Source organism: Phlebotomus papatasi, chromosome 3 (assembly GCF_024763615.1).
Source record: "Phlebotomus papatasi isolate M1 chromosome 3, Ppap_2.1, whole genome shotgun sequence".
NCBI classification, from domain to species: Eukaryota; Metazoa; Arthropoda; class Insecta; order Diptera; family Psychodidae; genus Phlebotomus; species Phlebotomus papatasi.
This window is the reverse complement of record NC_077224.1, coordinates 12331851-12352813: the sequence shown is the minus strand read 5'-3', so window position 1 is coordinate 12352813 and position 20963 is coordinate 12331851. Positions and strand designations below refer to the sequence as shown.

Below are 20963 nucleotides of genomic sequence, written 5' to 3'. Positions count from 1 at the left end.
CACTCTCATTTTTTTATTTTTTTTTTGTTGTTAAATTTTAATATTATCTGTCTTTTAAATGGAAGCGTGAATGGTAGATAAATTGTCTTTTGAGGAAATAAAGTGGGAAAAGAAAATTTATGCAAAGTGCCTATAATCAATGATCATAAGCTTCCAGTGTACGATAGTTTTGAATAAGTCTTTATTGCTAGATTTTACAAGGTTAACATTTTCGAGGGATGGTCTGATACTTTAGCGTTAAAACGGGATCCAGAAGGCCTGAAATACTTCCCAGGGAGCCTCAGGGAGCCAGTAACATGACCTTTCTTTTTTAGGATCAATCGAAAATGCATTTGAATAACCGTTTAATCACTCTTAACTCTTTCGCGTCTTTAGGGTCATATATGACCCGGGGAAAAAAGTTTCTTTTTGGCTATTTACATTAATTGAAATCTAACTGGAGTCTTGAGAAAATGAGCCAAGAATCTTACATCCTTCTATTATGATGTCGTGCACGAACAGATAGATTTCAATTAATGTAAATACCCAAAAAAAAACCTTTTCCCCGAGTCATGACATTACCCTAAAGAGTTAATACCGGTTATTCAAGATCAATTGTTAAAAAAAGACTTTTTAGAGCATATTTCTAAAGCAATTTGAGAAAATTTAGCATCGTTGGAAAGGTCTTGGAAACTCAGATGAATCTGAATCGATTCCAATCCGGTAGTGAAATTGGGACACTTTGCAATCCCTTTTTCAAGAAGTGTTATAGTAAGTCCCCTAAATTTAAACGTCTTCTTTGTTTGAGGTGTAAATCAGTGCAGGAATATAGTCCATTGCTGATTGAACCATTGAAGCTTAATGGCACAGCAATTGTAGGGTAAGTGTTCCAAATTCCGGCCAGCTTGCAATTCCGGCCACCTTTTTTATTCCTCGAATTTCCATAAAGTTTTAGTTTTTACATACTCTAGAGATTATACAATGCAAAAGAAAAACAGAAAATGTAATTTCGACAAACGAGATGACGTGAAACAGACATTGAAAGAAATCCCGAAGAGCAAGGAACTATGAGAATGAAGGTGGTCTAAATAGGGGACCAAAGCCATGTTTATATTTTTATTCATTTTAAAATCTACTAAGAATGATTTTAGATAAAATAAAGACGATAAATTTGTTAACAAGGTTCCAAGCAACACTCTTTAAGAAAAAGGAATAAAAAAATCAATTTGTAATAAAAATATTACATTTCAAATTTTAGACTTTGGCGCTTGCATGCAACTATGCCGAAATTTAGCACACTTACCCTAAACTATGCCAAGTCCTAAAAGCCATATTCTTGAGGATCTGTCTGAGCATATTCGAGGAGCAAACCCTCTAGTAAGCTCTCTAATACGGGCTTCAGACCTAAGGCTGAGCCATGTGGCTTAACTTCTCTAATTTCTTATCAGTCAAGATTTATTGTAAAAATTTGACTTAGAATATGGATTATTAAAGTCAAACTTCCAATTAGATTTTGCAAAATCAATAAAATCGGTTGCTGTTTTTAAGGTTTTGAGACCCTCGGGAACTGGGCTAAACCTCTAGTCTGAAGACGGTCTAAGGAACAGTCCCACAGCGCACTTCAGCTTTGAAGAGTAAATCTAGGATCTTTTTTGACAAAGAAAACCCAGCTCTTGCAGCTGGGTTTACATCCCGGAAGCCTTGTGAGGTTTTTCACCCAAAACATTGCACAGGGTTAGGAGTCTTGATCGGCAAAAAAGGGATAGGATTAGGACAGAAAAGTTATACATTTTAAAAGTTCTAAAAAGAAACCTTTTCCTAAAGCATAAGGACAATGAGAGAATCCGAAAAAGTTAAAATAACATTCTAGAAATGTTAATTTTACCCTACATTATTGATCCGAAATCGGTGTAAATATTACCCTTTTTAGGTGCATTAGGGGTTAAAGTTACCCTTTTTCATGTTAATTTTACACTTAAAAAGGTTTAAAATTAACATTAAAATATGTTGATATATTTTTACACCTAAAAAGTGTTAAAATTATGAGGAAAAAAAGTTAATCGCACCCTCTTTTTTTCTCAGTGTAAAAATTTCAGTGTCCGCAATAGCCCTACTAAGCCCCTATATATCTTCAATAAAAATTCTTTTTGCCGTGTTGGAAAAAGGGAGCAATGATCTTGGGGATTGTGATATTTCTCCAATGTATCTAGCTGTTATTTGTCTTTGGGAAAAATATTGTGTCTCTTCTTGACTAAATATGTCTGAAGAAACATGTTTGACATCCTGTTTGCTTTTACATTTTTAGAATTCACACTGATTCTTTTTCTTCAATTTATATTTATTTATTTTTTTTTATTAAGGAGAAGGTTTCTCTTTTCACTTGACTCTGAATTATTAGTAATATTGAATTACGATATGAGTTATTGAATTGTTGACTCATTTAAGAGCAAAAAATGATTATGATCAGCTTTTGAGAGATCGAATGTTTTTAATAATAGATTATTTACTTACGGGCACGATTTATTTTATAAAATTCACCAAGGAATTTTCAGCTGAATTTTTTTCTTTTAATATTTAAATAAGCTCCAATGTCATTTCTGAGAAAATATTCCTGTGCGGAAAAGTCTCCTTCTGTCGCAGATTTTCATACACAAGAACATTCTATTTTAATCACATAGTTGAACTATTAATCACATCGTTTTAGTATATACCATTAGGTATTTTGCATTTTATCACACTGTGACACATACTTTTTCTTTGTATTAATTATACAAATTTTTGTGTCGCGCAAAAAAAAAAGTGGATAAAATCTTCTATCATTAAGTTTTTCTGCGAAAGAGATTGATATAAATCCGTTTTGTTCACTTCTTCCTGATGTTCTTGAAATTCCACTAATTCTAATGTAACTCACAACAGAATCTTTTTTTTTTCCTTTCGTCACACTCTTGCCTTCACTGGAGATTTTTCATCAAACACAAAAAACATCTCCCATTGAGGATTTTTCTTTTTTTTTAAGAATTTGATACTTGTTATATGAGACACTGAGATTGAGTTCTGGTTGTTCTTGCACGTCCTCCTGATTCGGGCTTCCTCTCTTTTCACAAAAGCCCTAAATGTCCATGATATTTTTTTTTCAAATGCTATACACTTGATCACTCTTCGATTGGGGAGCAATTTTTTAACCGAGATGACGATCACTGTGTCGTGATCTAGACGGTCTGAGTGCTGATCACAAACTGGCTCTTGTGTTAATCAATTCAAGTGCGACTACTCGGCTTTTGGTGTTGAAGTCATCACAGAAGCGCTTTTCCATTCTTCGTAGACAAATACACTGAAAACATGGAAAAAATATGTACATAAAGTATAACTTCTGTGATTTGATAAGCATAACTAACATATGGTAGATGGGATTTTTTTTTCATCATGTTATTGCTCTTGGTAGATATTGTGCAATTGTTTTTGCATAAATTATTTTCTCAGAGTGGTTTTAGACTTGGAGTATGAATGCGTAAAGCTGAGATTGTTTTATCGGAATGGTTCACTGAGAAACATGAAGAAAACTATGCATTTTAGACAAAGCCTGTTCATTGAGAAAATATATTATCAAAAATTGTTTAGAATATTACTTACATTAGGGAAATAGTTTAGAAACTTGTTAAAGCAATTTTTGATTAATAATTTCCCAAAAAGTGCACGGTCTAAATATGAATGAGTAATTTTACGTAGATGTTTTTAATAAAATATTCAGATAAAGTTATCGGAAATTCACGTCTAAAACTTATCATTAGAGACCATTAACTATTTTTTTATATTCCTCTGATTGCTGGTTTTCAATTTAGGATGCGGGAAATAATACACCGTGAGATAAAGCAAAAAGCATACAAAGATTCGCAATTAATATAATTCTTTTCTACAACGACCTAATATGCACTTTAAAAATTAATTTTATTTGTTTTATATTCAGCAAATCATTGATGTATCGTCGAAAACTATTTTAAAAAATCTTCTAAAAAACACAAAACTTAAATGTATAATTTCGGTAGAATTAAAAAAAATGAAATTTTAAACTTAATGCCGCCATACTGTTTCCCTTAAAGCTAGAGGTCAACCGGTTAGAGATAGAGTTTTGAGAACTTCCGGGGACCCCTCCGTTAGGAGCCTCAGAGACCAGTAACTTGACCTTTATTTTTTCCCATCCTTCATCTATTCCTCCAAAACCATATTTTTTGGATCAATCGAAAATGCATTTGAATAACCGTTGTATCGTTCTTAATACCGATTACTCAAAATCAAATGTTAAGGAAAAGGCTCTAGAGCAGAGGCGTGCAAGAACCGTTGAAACCGAATAAACATAAAATGAAACATGTACGTCAATAGTCAAAACGCTACAAGAACAAACTTATTTTAACGTTTATACAGTTTCAACGGTTCTTGCACACCTCTGCTCTAGAGAATGTATTTCTAAAGTAATTTGAGAAATTTTAGCACCGTTGGAAAGGTCTTGGAAACTAAGATGAGTCTGAATCGATTCCAATCCGGCAGTGAAATTAAGACACTGCGTTCTTTTCTCGAAAATTGTTGTAGTATTTCCCTAAATTTAAACTTATTCTTTGCTTGGGCAATAAATCTCTGCCGGCCAAAATCACGAAATAAATCGGTCCAAATAAATCGAAATCCCTAATACGTTAAAATCCAGGAAATGCAAAATCCTGAAAAGCCCCAAATCCCGAATTCCAAAATCCCGAAACCAAAATCCTGAAAGGTCAAAATCCTGAGAAACCAAAATTCCGAATGGATTGAAATCCCGAATGGGTCAAAATTCCGAAAAACCAAAATCCTGTAAAGCCTCAAATCTCGAAATGCAAAATCCCAAAAGCCAAAATCCTGAAAAGCCAAAATTCCTAGCAGCCAAAATATCGAAAGTCAAACTCCTAAAAGAAACGAAATTATGTGGAGGATAATGTGTGAAATAATTTCCCAAAACACAGAAAATTTCTCTTTGTCTCCAGCAAGCGCAGGTGTTATTCGGGAATTTGGGTTTTTGGGAATTTATCCTATTCGGACTTTAGGATTCTTATTCCTATTTAGGATTTTCGCCCATTCGAGATTTTGATTAAGCCAAATTAGGCCATTCTTAAGCTAAGTTTTTCCAAAAAAGATCTTGCCTGATAAAACAATGTAAAATGTTACCCTAAAAGGGTAAATCTCTGTTTAAAAGCCCGTATAAGGCCCCAATTTTTCAACTGCAAGAAGGATCATCGTATTTAAAGAATCTCAAAGATTATTTGGCATTATTCCACTCACTGTTCTAAAATAAAAATATCTTCAAGAGTCTTAAGTTAAGTCTATCCCGCTTTCTTGGTCTCAAAAATTGGACTGCACTAAATTTAATTTGGTGTGATGTTCAAAAAAAGAAGAAGAAGACTGGGAAAGAGCGGGATAGACATATGCAAAGCTTTTAAGAAAGAAAGAGATATGAATTTTGATTTTATGGAATTTTTCGGATCTAAAAGATATTCTAGAGCTATTAGCACTCAAAATTGTTTTGAACTAAATTGAATATCTTTTGATGTTCAAAAGAAGAAGAAGAGTGCGAAAGAATGGGATAGATATATTAAAAACATTTGCGAGAGAAAGGGATGGGAATTTTGATTTCTATTTACTGTTTTACTGACGTTCTTAGATTTTTATAGTTCCGCCACACCTTTTAGATCAGGATAATTTCATGAAGTCGAAAATGGAAGCCCTTTTTTTCTCCTCACGTTATGCCTATCCTACTTCTTCGCACTCTTCTTCTTCTTCTTCTTCTTCTTCTAAAAATCACAACAAATTCAATTTAACTCAATCGATTTTAGAGCATGAAAGAATGAGATAAACATACGCAAAACGTGTGAAAAAGAAAGAGATTCCAATTTCGACTTCATGAAATTTTACTGATCTAAAAGTTGTGCCATTATTGCCTATTTTTTGTCCTTGAAATTCAGTCTCAGTTTCAAAGTATCTATCAATTTCAACGAGATCATTGATAGACAACATCCTAAATTGTTTTTATTTCGTTCTGATGATAATCTATTGTAATCTCCGTGTGAATAGAACAGATAATGCCTTACCCAATCCATTGCAAAAAAAAAGTGGTTTATTGAAAATTTTTCTCAAAATCTTACCACAAATATTTATGAGTCAGAATTTATTAGAATTAGAGGCCAATGAGTAAAAACAGGTTGATACGATACACAAGAAAAAGTGTATATAAATTATGCTTTTAGAGATTAGTATAGGAACGTGGACTTGAGTGTGAGCGTAAAAGAAATTATTTTGAGGAAATGACCCTAGTGTGTGAATAGAATAAAATTATCGAGGGGAATTAATTGTAGAATCAAGGCATGTTTTCTCAAAACTATAAGGAATTCTTTCTCTTTTATTATCTCACACACTGTTAATGTTTTTTCTTTTTTTTTTGAGAAGAGTGTCTTCTTTTATAAATTGTGCGTATTCCTCCTTGACTAATTTGGAGGTCGGGTTGTTTGTGAATCCTCTGCCGGCAGCACCAAGAGAACATTTTTGTGTTTCATGCCTTTAAAAAGATATCCCGTCAATTTTCGAAGAATTCGACAACAGAGAGTGGAGTTTTCATGGCAGGTGTAAAGAATTTAATTATTATAATCAATGGCAAAATTGTGCCAGGCCTCACGATGAACAAACCAATGACACATGCTCCTCTTTTTGAGCATGCTTTTAATATGTTTTGCTTCAGGTGAAATTCTTTTTAGGGGAAGGATTTTAGGCTTCGCACGGACTCTGCCTTCGCACATATTATATTTTTTTTCCCATGAAATGTATGACTAAAGACTCTTAAAATTATTGCCATACATTGGTCGTAACACTGAGAGAAATCCGAAAAAGTTAAAGTAACATTCCGGAAATGTTTATTTTACCCTGCAGTATTGATCCAAAATCGGTGTAAATATTACCCTTTTTAGATGTATTAGGGGTTAAAGTTACCCTTTTTCATGTTAATTTTATCCTTAAAAAGGTGTAAAATTAACATTAAAAAATGTTGATATATTTTTACACCTAAAAAATGTTAAAATTATGAGGAAAAAAAGTTAATCGCACCCTCTTTTTTTCTCAGTGAAGGAATGTGGGAAAAAATTGAAGTGTTCGAAGCCAAAGTGTGTGCGAATCCTGAAAGCCTTCCCCTATAAACTCTTCTTTTTTTTGGGAGGGTTGAACTTTGTTTGAGGATCCATTACACATGCAAAATATTGGGATGAGGAAAATTTTAAGTGCATGACCAGAAAAAAAACCGAGGTACTTAAGTTATTGTTTCCTTCTGTTCGTTCGGTAAATAAAATATTTTTGTTGAAGAAAATGTAAAATAACGTCTTGTCTTGCTCATTGAAAACAGAGAATTTTGTGTATGGAGAAAAATTTATTTTTAGAAGTATTTTTATTGCACTTTGCAATGGCTTAAGAAAAGAGAGTGAGAAATGAGAGAGAGAGTCTAGAATTGCAAATACTTCCACTTATGATTTTATTTTTATTTTCTATTTTTCCCAATGATTCACTCTACTTTGAGGCTGTCTATTTTGTCTCCAAATGAAGCAAAATAGAAGCAAAAAAAAACTAGGCGACAAAAAGGCATGCACTTGAGCTCAAGTTGCTTTTTAATTGCAAAATGCAATAACGAAAAGTCGATAGTGATTGAGATAGAAAGAGAATTGACATTATTTGCAGGTGAATTAATCTTGAAATTAATTCACAAGAAACACGCAACATATAATTTATTCATGTCTCACAAAAGTGCCTTTTTAGGCAGTGAACAAGAGACAGAGAAGGAGAACAATAATGTTAAATTATAGAGGGAGAAAATGATACATGATGGATAAATCGAGATGTTCAGAAAGAATTGAGGAAAAGATTGAAATTTCCTGATTGATATCTATCCCTGAAAGTGAAATGAAACAGATCACAGCTGAAATACCAAAAGTTTCATTGAAGGCCAGTGATTTATTCTCCACAAATAATAAATCATTAAAAGGACCATGAAAAATTGCCACTCACAAAAAAAGAAAGAAAATAATAGTGTAGCACTTAATGATAAATCAGAACTCACACGATGCCAAAGGTGTAAAAATGAATTGCTTTTGATCTTTGGAAAACTAGCCGTCAAGCAGCATTTTAAGTTTGAGAGAAGGATACGAATTATCGGTCCTGACCATCCCTAAAAATCCCCAATTGGCCTAAAACTATTGAGCGTGTAATAATAATGCGGGCACTACAGAGAAACTATATACATTCTCACAAGACGAACTGAATCACTCCCTGCAATCGAACAAATTTAGGGGCTTGAGAATAGGGTAAAGCAGGGATGGTAAGGGCATTTTAATCATCTAATATAATATTTTATTTTCGAAAAAATATTAACAGAATTCAATAGGATGGTGTCTCTTATGTTTCGAATATTGAAAATATATTTTATTCAATCCTTACGAAAATTTTGCATTTTTCTAAAGGAATTTGGGCTTAACGCAATGTAATTTAGATAGACAAAACAATTGTGGATCTAAATTAAATTATGATAAGGCCCAGTTCTTATTTTACTCTCCCTTATTAGGGGAGACTGGGGCAAAAAGTCACAAAAGGGATATTTTATTTTTTTACAAGCTATTCGAGCGCTTCAAAAATTTCTAATTAGCGCAGTTTTATATGAAATTTACCGCTCTACAACTTTGTGAAAGTCATTTTCCTCTATTTTGTAAGAAAATACGTTTATCGAGCCAATTTCTAAAAGGTAATTTTGTGACTATTCTCAAAAATGCTGGGGAAAATAGTACCAGACATTGGGTATTGTCATATTTTGATTCGCTTCATTACGGGTTTCCGTTAATTTGAAAAAATACCTAGAGGACATATTTTCATAGAAAATTTATTCATCCACACCTTTGTAAAACACCGTTTTCTCTGCGAGAAGAGTGAGAAAACGAGAAAGCGGTTTTCAAGCTATTTTAGAAAAAAACACACAAAAGACTGCAAATCGTTTGACCAATGCAAATAAAAAGCGGCGAGACATAATAATGACGTTTCTTTTCGCCGTGAGACATCAGAAATTGCTTCGCTTTTTTGTTACTTTTTGCTCTATAGCTTTTGTTACTTTTTACCCCAAGTGGCCATTTTTAATAAAAAGATTTCTGGAGAAAAGAACCTTTGTGAAATTCTAAAATAGATAGCGGATTCGTATTCAAAAAATCCAAGTTATTTATAAAATATTCACGAGTGCATCAATTTTGGAAAATAAGTAGGTAACAATTGTTATCTTCTGCAAGGGAAAATATTTCAAAAATATGACTAAAAATTTCGATATTTTTTATTTTCTAAATTCCTTGTTCGAATTCTAAGAAACTTACGACATTGAAGAAGGTCTATGGAGGCTATCTATAGAAAAAAAATTTGAACCACTATCTTTTTTACCTTGGAAGATATTGAATTTTGAATTTTTCGATTTGTGACTTTTTGCCCCAGTCTCCCCTACTCTTTTTTACGACTTGAGGTAGACTCCAACCTGAGACTTGTATCAACGCGATGTTTTATGTTTCATGCAAATTTTTGCTTACATTTCACGTTAATAAGGAAGCATAACTTCCAAAATAATCATTAAAACTTCATTGAGATTTATAACTTTTTTAAACAGTCAGTGGAATTTTTAATGTTCTGACATACATATGTACCTATTAAAATTAGTACATTTTACATTAAAAACGTTTATTGCAATTCATTCAGAAAACATTTATAAAAGAAGCTTATGATCTAGTATATTTATAATTGAAATATAATCTTTATTTATCCTTCATGACATTTAAGGATAAGAGGAAAGCACGCTACCTTCAGACGACTCAAGCTTCTGACAACTCAATTTTTTGTCTTTGTTCTTAATGGATTTGACTCATGGTTGTTTTTCAGGAAATTTAAGGCATTGGACTATTAAAATACAATATAAAATTAATTAAAAACATATTTTAAAAAAAATTGAGGTCTTCGAAGCTTGAATCGTCCTAAGGAAGAGCATTTTCTCCAAATATTTTTCAATTCTTCCCATGTGGCCATCACCGTCTTAGCGACAATTCCAACCTCCAGGAAAAATCAATGGAATATGTTGAATAGGAACATTTGTAGGGGATTTGCCATACCCTCGGATGACTCAATTGTTTCTATCTTATTGAATATATCCCATGGCTCTAAGGAAATGTGAGGTATAGGCTTAGCTATTAAAATATAAATCGCCATGATCAGTTAGATCAGTTAGAAATTACTGTATTTTTTCCTTATAGGAGAACTGTACTAAATTTCGGCCACTTCTTTCTTCCTCAAATTTCCATGAATTTTTAATTTTTGCATAGTCTAGAGATTATGCAATGCAAAAAAACAAAAAAAAAATATCGCTTCGACGAACGAAATGATGTGAAAAAGACTGGAAGAATTCCGGAAGGACAAGGAACTATAACAATTAAAGTCACCGAAGCTATGTCTAAATTTTTATTCATTTTGAAATGTATTAAGAATGATTTTGGAGAAAACCTAGACAATAAACCTATCTACCAGGTTCCAACTAACATTCCTCAAAGAGAAGTAACAGAATAATTTGATTTGTATTAAAAAATATATTACACTTCAAACTTAAAACTTTGACGTTTGCATGCAACTATTCCGAAATTTGGTACAGCTATCCTACTGTAATTATTTTCTTATCAGTGATTTATCCTGAGAATAGGGGAAAGGCTCATAATTTTGGACAGTTTCTAAATTTGGACACTTTGAGGGTAAAATTGGACACTAAAAATAAATTGATTAAAATTATGGATTTTTATTCCAATATTTGATGATTAATGAATTATATCCAAATATTTAATAATAACGTGGGCAAAATTAGACAGAAGTAGAATTAGACAGTGGGATGTTCTATTTATTTCATAATTTTGTCAACTTTTGAAAATTGGAAATTGAATATGAAGTCTTCGAACGTCAATCAATGACTTTTTGTGCGAATAGAGTTCCTCGAGAAAAAAATCTAGCAGTGATTGGGATGATCAGCTCAATATTCTTTTCTAAAGCAAACTATAACATTTCACTGTCTAATTCTACCCCTGGATGTTTCTGCTCTAGTTTCCTTCAATGCCCGTTTAAGAATTTGCGTCACTTTCGAAATTCTCTATTCAGGATTGAATAATTTTTATTTAATTGTCATTTTATCGGCTAAGGAAATAAGTATAATTGACTTTAAAGACTGATCATTACGGTTTTTTATATCAATAATATTTATAATAATAAAATAAATAATATACGATATAATGGGGTAGTTGCATTCAGGCAACATCAGTTTGAATAATGTTCGTATAGGGAGTTCCGGTTTAAGTAAAAACGGATTGAAAGAATTTGATATGAATTCCCTAATATTGGGAGTTCATTTCTAAATAATTTTTCAAATGTATGCTATTTTTTTTCACGCGGTAAATTTGAAATACATCTCTTATGAACCGTTGACGCTGAAAACGGACTGAAAAATTAGCTGCAAAAATCTTTTGCATGCACTGAGAGAAATCCGAAAAAGTTAAAATAACATTCCAGAAATGTTAATTTTACCCTGCATTATTGATCCGAAATCGGTGTAAATATTATGCTTTTTAGGTGTATTATGGGTTAAAGTTACCTTTTTTCATGTTAATTTTACACTTAAAAAGGTGTAAAATTAACATTAAAAAATGTTGATATATTTTTACACCTAAAATGTACACCTCTTTTTTTCTCAGTGTACATCACGGCGTTACCGTAATGCCCAACGCACAATAACTTTTGTTTGTAAACATGTTTTCAAAATTTCCCATGAGAATGAGCGAGATGACTAAATCTAGATCTCACTCACTCTCATTGAAATGTCAAAAACATGTTTACTAAACAAAAGTTATTGTGCGTTGGGCATAACTTATTCCAAAGACCTGTCCTGTAGGTATGCAATTTTTCTGTGTCACTGGAGCGATTTCGCGGGCTTTTCTTTAGTCCCGAAAATTTCTTTGAAAGCGGAACTCCCTATATTCGTTCTGTAATTTACTGTATTTTTACGTACTCGTACGAAACTGCCCCCCTTTCGTCTTTTCTGAAAAATATTACACTCTAACCTTTCATTGCTTAAATTGAAAAAGATTATTTCACAATTTACGGTGAAGTGTAAAAGTGAAAAGTGAAAAATTACCCCATTTCTGACACCAGTGTTAATTGAATCTTCAGTTTGATAATTTCTTACGATAATTAGACATCTCGATGATGTCGTGCTGTAATGAATTTGTATTTCTAATTGCAATCAAGTTGCAATAGTAAGAGGGGCTGTTTGGTGAATGAACCACTTCTTGTGTCACTGGAGGAAGATGTGTTTGGAAGAAAATATCAAAACCTCTCTGTTACTTCATCAACTTTTCGAATTCATTTCCCCTTCGTATGTGATCTCATCCTCTATAACAAATTTTTCTAACAATAATGCTGTGTTTTTTTTTCCTCTTTTCCCACTCTCAGTTAAAGTACAATTATATTGCGATTACATCAAGTGATGCTGCTATATACACAATTTACCATTTTCAACATGAAAGAATATGGGATGAAGAGCAAATGACTTGTTTCTTTTTTTCCGTTTTTGGGTGTTTTGTCAGTGAAATATTCCGACAGTACGCGGGGAGATCGACAAAATTTCATGATCTCCTCAGGAATAATTGTCTGGAGCGGATGTTAAAAATGAGTCTCACACTGGGCTTTTCTCTGGGTTGGTTGTGTCTCGGCAGTCAATCTAATTGTAACCACCATCCAGTAAAGTGGAAATAAAATTAAATAGAGAGTGAGACAGAGTAAAAAAAAATCCACTGTAATTGCTTTTATCACCATCACACGGAGAGCATAGAATTCCTATTTAGTGCATAATTCTATTTAATTAAAAATACTCCAAGTTTTCTACAATCTCCGCAATGATTAAATTTTTTTGTTAGAGCGTTGAATGAGAAGAGTTGAGAGGGGAAACAGTACAGGGATAATTTTAATTACAGTTAATTTCCACCTTTATTTTAATTGTGTCTTCTTTTTGTTCTTCACCTGTTCATCTTATGCGCCGAGAATATATCGTAAGATGAATAAAAAGGTGTTGGAGATTTAATTACACGAAAAAAAATAAGCCATTTACCTGTTGTGTAAAACTTGTAGCCTTGCTGTATTGTGATAATCATTATTGTGTCGAAGAATATATGCTTTATATTATTCAGGCACCAGCCCAACAGAGAGAAAAAATAAATAAATAAACTCCAATATTAATATATTCCGTGTGAGGAGTTTTGTGTGTGCAGGGAAAAAAATCACAATTCTCTCAAGAGTAAATTGCTTTTTCACAGTAAGGTGTTTGCTGTTTTTTTTTATGCAATATGCGATAGATAATTAACTGATATATTCACGAGATTTTCACTCTTATTGGCTTTCTGTCTGCAACCAAGTCACTTGGGATCTCCACCTAGAGGAGAACTCTCTCTAGTTACACAGTTTTTTTCAATGAATATCTTGCACGGAGATCAACACTGATCAACGCCCTTGTTAGCTCTTCGGAATACACTGAGGAACTGACGCTGAGAGGGAACAGATAGGAATGGTTGCTTTGGTGTGCCTCTGTGACTTGTTGATGGTGTGCAATGTTGGAGAAGAGATTGCTATACCATGTTGACGTAAAAAAATCAATATGTTTTGGCCGACGTAGAAAAATATTTAGGTTTTTTTGAATTTACCGGATTATGCCTAGCGCACAATTACTTTTGTTTTGTAAACATGTCTTTGACATTTCAATGAGAGTGAGTGAGATCTAGATCTAGTCATCTCCCTCACTGTTATAGAAAATTTTGTAAACATATTTTCAAAATGTCCTATGAGAGTGAGCGAGATGACTAGATCTAGGTTTCATTCCCTCTCATTGAAACATAAAAAATATGTTTACAAAACAAAAGTTATTGTGCGTTATGCCCAACGGACAATAACTTTTATTTTGTAAACATGTTTTTGACATTTCAATGAGAGTGAGTGAGATCTAGATCTAGTCATCTCGCTCACTCTCATAGAAAATTTAGAAAACATGTTTACAAACAAAAGTTATTGTGCGCTGGTCATTATGCCCAACGCACAATAATTTTTGTTTTGTAAACATTTTTCGAAACTTCCTACGAGAGTGAGCGAGACGACTAGATTTAGATCTCACTCCCTCTCACAGGAAGCTTCGAAAACATGTTTACAAACAAAAGTTATTGTGCCTCGGTCATTAGGCATTATATCCAACGTATAATAAGTTTTGTTTGTAAATATGTTTTCGAAATCGCCTATGGGACTGAGCGAGATGACTAGATCTAGATCTCACTCATTCTCATTGCAATCTTATTATTATTAATCGTATAGGAATACTTTATTACGATGTAATCATGTTATATTACTGTTATTATATTCCGTGATGGAAGAATCCGCTAAGTCCCATTGTAGACCACAGAGACGCGGTGCATTTCATTGCGTTTTTATCAGAGTGAAAATGTATTTTCCTGACATTCAATCGCTTGCACCGGACGGGACTCGAATTCACAACTTTGCGAGTCGAATCAGAGATCTTATCCGCCCAAGACACAACGGTCTTGCCTATTGCGCCACTGAGATCTCAATTGCAATCTTAAAAACATGTTTACAAAGTAAATGTTATTGTGTGTTGGTTATAATGAATAATGTCCAGCGCACAATAACTTTTAGTTGTAAATATGTTTTCGAAATTGCCTATGAGAGTGATAGAGATGACTAGATCTTAATCTTTCTCACTCTCATAGGCAATTTCGAAAACATATTAACTAAACAAAAGTTATTGTACGTTGGGCATAATGGTCAGCGCAAAATATCTATTGGTTGTTAATATGTTTTCGAAATTGCCTATGAGAGTGAAAAAGATGACTAGATCATCAAAAAAAGATTTCAAAAATATGTTTACAAAACAAAAATTATTGTGAAACCGGCATAATACACAATAGAACTTTTGTTTGTAAAATTGTCTCCGAAATTCTCTTTGAAGGAGAACGATATGACGAGATCCAAGTTTCATTCACTCACACTGAAATGTCAAAAATATGTTTACAAACAAAAAATATTGTACGCTATTCATAATGACCAAAACACAATAGGGGAAACTGGGGCACCACCCAGCACGGGGTACCACCAAACACTAATTTTTATTTCTAAACTACTTGGACTATCTCGACCATTCCTTCAGTGGACAAGCATCCCTATATTACCTATAAATTCCTATAGTACCTATAAATTCGCAGTGTTTGGTGGTACCCCGTGTTTGGTAGTGCCCCAGTTTCCCCTAAGTTTTCTTTTGTAAACATATTTTTAGCATTTCAGTGAAAAGAAAGCGATCTAGAACCAGTCATCTCGCTCACTGTCATAAGAAGTTTTTCGAAAACATGTTTACAAAATAAAATTTATTGTATACATTGAGCATAGGAATCTTAAGTCGAATAGTATACAGAGACTCTTCAACCAATTACGAGTGATAGTCAATCTACTCAAAATACAGATACAGGAAAATAATCCCTTCTCCACACAGAATTTGACTACTAATTTCACTATTTGACCCCATTTCTGACACCAATGCTATGAGTCATAGAAAGTTTCAAAGATACTGCAGAGTTTCTTAGGTTATATACAGTATTTAATTTTAATATTGTGGACATTAATTCTGTTTCCTATTAACTCATTTATATTAATCTTCAACAATTGTCAACAGGAAACAAAATGATTTATTTAACTTACATTTATCTTAACATAAAATGATTTATTTTTGGATTATAATAGTCCAACCTCTTCAGACTTGTCAAGAATTCCAAGACCTTTCCAACGAACCCAAACTTACTACAATTCGTTGAATATCACACCTCTCTGGAGTGTTTTTAAATTTAAACTTGGGAAATCGTTATTATGGCCAACGCACAATAACTTTTGTTTAGTAAACATGTTTTTGACATTTCAATGAGAATGAGTGAGATCTAGATCTAGTTATCTCGCTCATTCTCATAGGAAATTTTTAAAACATGTTTACAAACAAAAGTTATTGTGCGCTGGTTATTAGGGTAAGGGCTCATAACTTTGCGCAATCTGCTTATAAACATCGATGTTCCAAGTTTGAATTGCGATATTTTCAATAATAATTGACTTTTTTTTGTTACTCTCTTTTCAAAAGGGTTGTTAAGAAACTTGGCAAGGGTTTATTGTCTTTGTTTTACTAAAATTTGTCTTAATACGTTTAAAAATGAATTGATATGTAGAGGTGAATTTGACTCTTATTTTGGACAACTTGGTTATTAATTTGGACAACTTGGCTGTAAATTTGGACAGCTAATCCGCCTCAACAGAAAAATAAAATCCATCATTTTAATCAATTTATTTTTAGTGTCCAATTTTATCCTCAAGGTGTCCAAAATAAGAAACTGGACAAAATTATGAACCTTTCCCCTACTTGATGATTTTATGAAAATACAGTACGTCTTGGTTGATTTGTTTAACAAAATTCATTGTCATTTGAATTGCCAGAAATCTCAAATATGTGACTTGTGACAATGCCACGTGAGCTGAAATGGCAATGTCACGACTACGGAATCGCATTTTCGAAAAAGCTCTCCTAAGATTCGAACCCAATTTCTCATATGGCATTGCCAGAGCGTTACAGAATTCCCCTTCAGGATAGAGGCCAAACGGTTAGAGATAAGACCTTGCGATCTTCGATGACCCCTTACCCATAAATCGTTATTGTCTTAACTTAAACAATATAGTTAGCACTAGAGTTTCATGAATCATGCGCTCTATGTAGGTCTATAGGTTCAACACACAAAGCAACAGTTTATTATTTTACGTGATTTTTTACGGTGTCTTAAATGATCTCTTCGGTAGTGTCTCTTGTACAACATTCATGTACAATGCAGTCGAATAGCCAAACATACATATATGAGCAAGACAGAAGCAAAAGAGAGTAGCATAAATGTGAATTGAATAAAAATAAATCCATTCACTCTCGGTCTTTTTCATGAGTGAGAATTTTAAAATAAAAGTGAAGGGAGCGGGAGGAGAAGCAACATTTATATTTCTCTGTCTAGCATACTTGTGGTTCCATATGGTGATTTTTATGTCTCATATACACTACTTGATCTCTTTTAAACAACTCCTTTGCCCACCAGCAACTTGATCATTGGGTGAATGAAAATGAGAAATTAGGAAGAAAAAAAAATCACAAGAGGACCAATATCTGTGGTCGTTGAGATTGATCTTACGATGAAAGAGAAAAAAATCCGTGCAGAGATTACATTTTCGATAATAATAAAAAAAAAAGATCTAGCTGATCTAGCTAAAAGAAGATACAGAGAGACAGATAGAGAAATATAATAGATAAATTGAAGTCCTGTGAAGGGCAAAAGGACGTGGAAAGAAAGCCAAATAGTAAGGGATAGTTATTGTTTGGGAAAGAACTCCCCCAGAAATGTATTGTTTCGTATGTTATTCCTGGGAATTCTCCGGGAAGGGAGACACGGAAGATGTTAAGGAACAGGGAGAAGAGGTAAAGGTTTTTTATTATCTTTTTTTTTTTTTTTGAGTTTTTGGTTTACAAATTTGTACCATATATTCGTGTTACTCCCTCTCTTTCTTATTTGCTCTTTCTTGGTCTTCTTTTTATTTATTACTCTGGTCGTCCCTAAAGTTCCTAAAATGATCATGTGGTTTCACAAGAAAGTTTTTTTTCTCAAGATCTCACAGACACAGAAGCATCCAGATGAGATGAAGCCTGGTATATAGAATATGGATGGAGGAAAAAAAAGAAGAAAATTGATCATACAGAGTTGGAACATGTCTAAACAGGTTGTTGCTTCAATAGAGCCTCTCTGAATGTATAATAAAAAGCTATATAAAATTATCAATCGTAAGATAAGAAAAGTTATGATGATGCAAACGGCTGCAAAACTTCAGCGGAAACGTGTTTACATTGGGCAGAAAAAAGCACAAAGAAAAGTTAAAGAGTGGACAAAACCAAATACGACTATCACACAACTCCTTATTCGAAATTGAAGTCAAGCTGGTTGCTTAATTATGAGTATTTTTTATTTGATTGAGGTTCTCAATAAACGGTATTAAGATGGAATATATTTTTTTTGCACTAAAACTTTATCAAGTTAAGTGCACTGAAAAGAATATTTTTGCAGTGGATTCTGAGAATGCGAAATGATTTATGATTCTGTGGCAAAACCTGGCAGATATACGTGATCGAACAATGTAAATACTGAGACATATTATAATAAATGATAAATGGCAGATATAGATTTTGTCTTAATGGCAATATAAGTAAACCTCTACGATAATTTCTATTGACTGAAAATGAATGGTCATCACTTTACTAAGTTTCGGAATAAAAATGTAACGCAGGCAGGGCAGGCTATAAGTATTTTTATCAGAAAAAATTCATCGCGGTCAAATATTCAATTTTGATTAGCACTGCCACGCAATTGTAAGAGGATTGTAGCCTATTTTTCGTGGTTTTTCAATAAACTTAAACTTAAACTTTAACCCAATATTGATCTCAATTCACTCTAGTATAATTATTTGAACTATTATGCCTATTATTTTATCGTTGAACATAAATTTTCTCTGATGAGATCGGTCGTGAAATAGGCGGTAGATTCAATTTGGAGATTGTGGAAATAAAAGGACAGATAATCCTAACCTCCTTATGTAGGTGAGATTCTTAACGTAAGCTAACTCAGAATGCTTGCAAATTCGATTTAGAGTTGAACTTAGGGGACGATATGCAATAATTTTGAGTCAAATTCGTGAAATACGACTCTCGCTTATCCGTGGACTCTTTTTCCGGGTGACATTGAAAAAAAAATCCGGGAGACAGTTGAATTTTAAAAATTTTATTGACATATTGTCCCTATTGTCCCCGTTTTGGGGTTTTTTGTTAAAGCACATGTGCTCTATCTATTGTAATTCTTTCTCCCTGTAACTTTTTTTGGACAGTACGCATATTTAGAGAGAATTCAGATCAGGATTCACTCCACAAATTTTAATTTAAAAAAAATCATTGGATTTCAAACAATTTGATGTGTATCAATCGCAAAATCCGTGTGACATTTTGGTCCCGCTCTCACGGATAAGCGAGAGTCTACTGTAATACAAATTTTGCATTAAAACCAAAATATCTAGGATTTGGATGAACTGACAGAAAGATGATATATGGGTGAAATGTAGTTCAGAATGTTCTCTATAATTTTACCGAAAAATTTGACGTCATTGGTTGCTCAGGAACCGAGATAAATAAGGTTATTTGTTTTTGAACTCATTTTTTTGACTCTAGCGCCCCTAGCGCCCATATGACGAACTTCGATTATGTCAAAGAATTGTTGAGTTTTGTGAAACCTTTCATTTTAGCCTCATTTTAAATGAAATAGTTGAATAAAAGCGATCATATCCAGTACCTGTGTACTTTCTTAGCGCCATTATTGGAAAAAATCACTTTTTTAACACTAAAACGGCAAAATCGAAGAGATAGGGTGGAGTAACCACTTATCGCCATGTTTAGGAAAATGAAGAATTAATTTTATTATAACTTTTGAACTTTTATTAGAAGATAACTCAAATTGGCACATAACTACTTAGATGTATTGACTTTTGATTCGTGAAAACAATAATCCTAGAATTTAGCGCTAGACTACTTAAAAACTAATTTTTATTAATAATGCAAAAATAACCACTTCGTCGCCACTTTTCACCACTTTTCGCCAGTTTTGTAACCACTTCTCGCCACCCTCTTGAAAACGTCCAAACTCGATTATTTTGCGGAATATTACGCAAAGAATACATTCAACATTTCTTTTTCCTCATGATTACCTTATTATTACTCACTTTAAACGATTTTTCTTCACTTTTATTTGAGAAGTCAAATTATAGGACTATTGCAGAAAGTAAACAATGCTGATTTGACTACTGAGAATCTACGAAGTGAAGTTAGCGTCGTCTATTAAAAAGATATGACGACAGGTTGTAAAATCATTTCCAGAATGCAGTATACTCTCCCAAATTCGGGCATTTGGGACCGAAATGTCAACCGAATTAGAGACAAATTCGGGCAACAAATTATTTGAAATGCAACGATTTTTTGTTCATCTGCATACTCATATTGAGTTTATATGCTCATTTCTATTATAAATTTCATGAAAACCTCTTAATAATGCAAAATCACGTCAAAGCTAAGATAAACATTGGATTCAATGCACTTGCTTAGAATATTACTCTAAAAAATGCACAACATCTTAAATCTAAAACGAATAATTATTTTTCGACTCTATACGTAGCAGCAGTAAAAATACAAAAAAGCTTTGCGGCTCATTTATTTCGCAAATCGCGAAAAAGCGATTTCAGTGGCGAAAAGTTGGGCACAGGCGAGAAGTGGTTATTCCACCCTAGTGTAGCCTGAGCGGAAAATGATTTAGACGTCCGTCGTCTACAATTATGTCGAAGTAATCATAAAAATCGGTTCAGCGGGTTCTGCGACATTCGAGATAATTGAGGTTATGTGATATTGAAATTGGATTTTCGACTGTGGCGCCCCTGGTGTTGGTCCCACGAAGTTCAAATGTTCCAGAAAGTTGTAGCATTTTATGAGATCTTTTGTTTGAGCCTCCACTCATCAAAATCAGTCAAATAGAACCGGAGATATGATGTTTTAAATTTAGCGTGAACTTTGCTCACTCATATCTCCGGTTCTATTCTAACCACAGCGAACCCACGCCACTTTTTGAAAACTTCATAGCCTAGACTACAACACTCTAAAATTAGATTAACTTGCGCAATGGCGTTTTTGAGAAAAATGAGTTTGAATTTTGATGAATTTTGAC

The 20963-nt window shown here is 33.1% G+C and overlaps 2 protein-coding genes across 3 annotated transcripts in view; one reads left to right on the top strand and one right to left on the bottom strand.

Annotated features, from left to right (window-relative positions):
• LOC129807750 (uncharacterized) overlaps positions 1-13624 on the bottom strand; it is a 40302-nt gene extending 26678 nt beyond the window's left edge. For both annotated transcript variants that reach the window (XM_055857213.1, XM_055857214.1), the window contains exons 1-2: positions 13196-13624; positions 2491-3310 (exon numbers count right to left, since the gene is read on the bottom strand). The gene's annotated coding sequence lies outside the window, so the exon portion shown is untranslated. The remainder of the gene's footprint in view (positions 1-2490; positions 3311-13195) is intronic.
• LOC129807775 (E3 ubiquitin-protein ligase highwire) overlaps positions 1-20963 on the top strand; it is a 105326-nt gene that overhangs the window by 59810 nt on the left and 24553 nt on the right. The window lies entirely within an intron of this gene.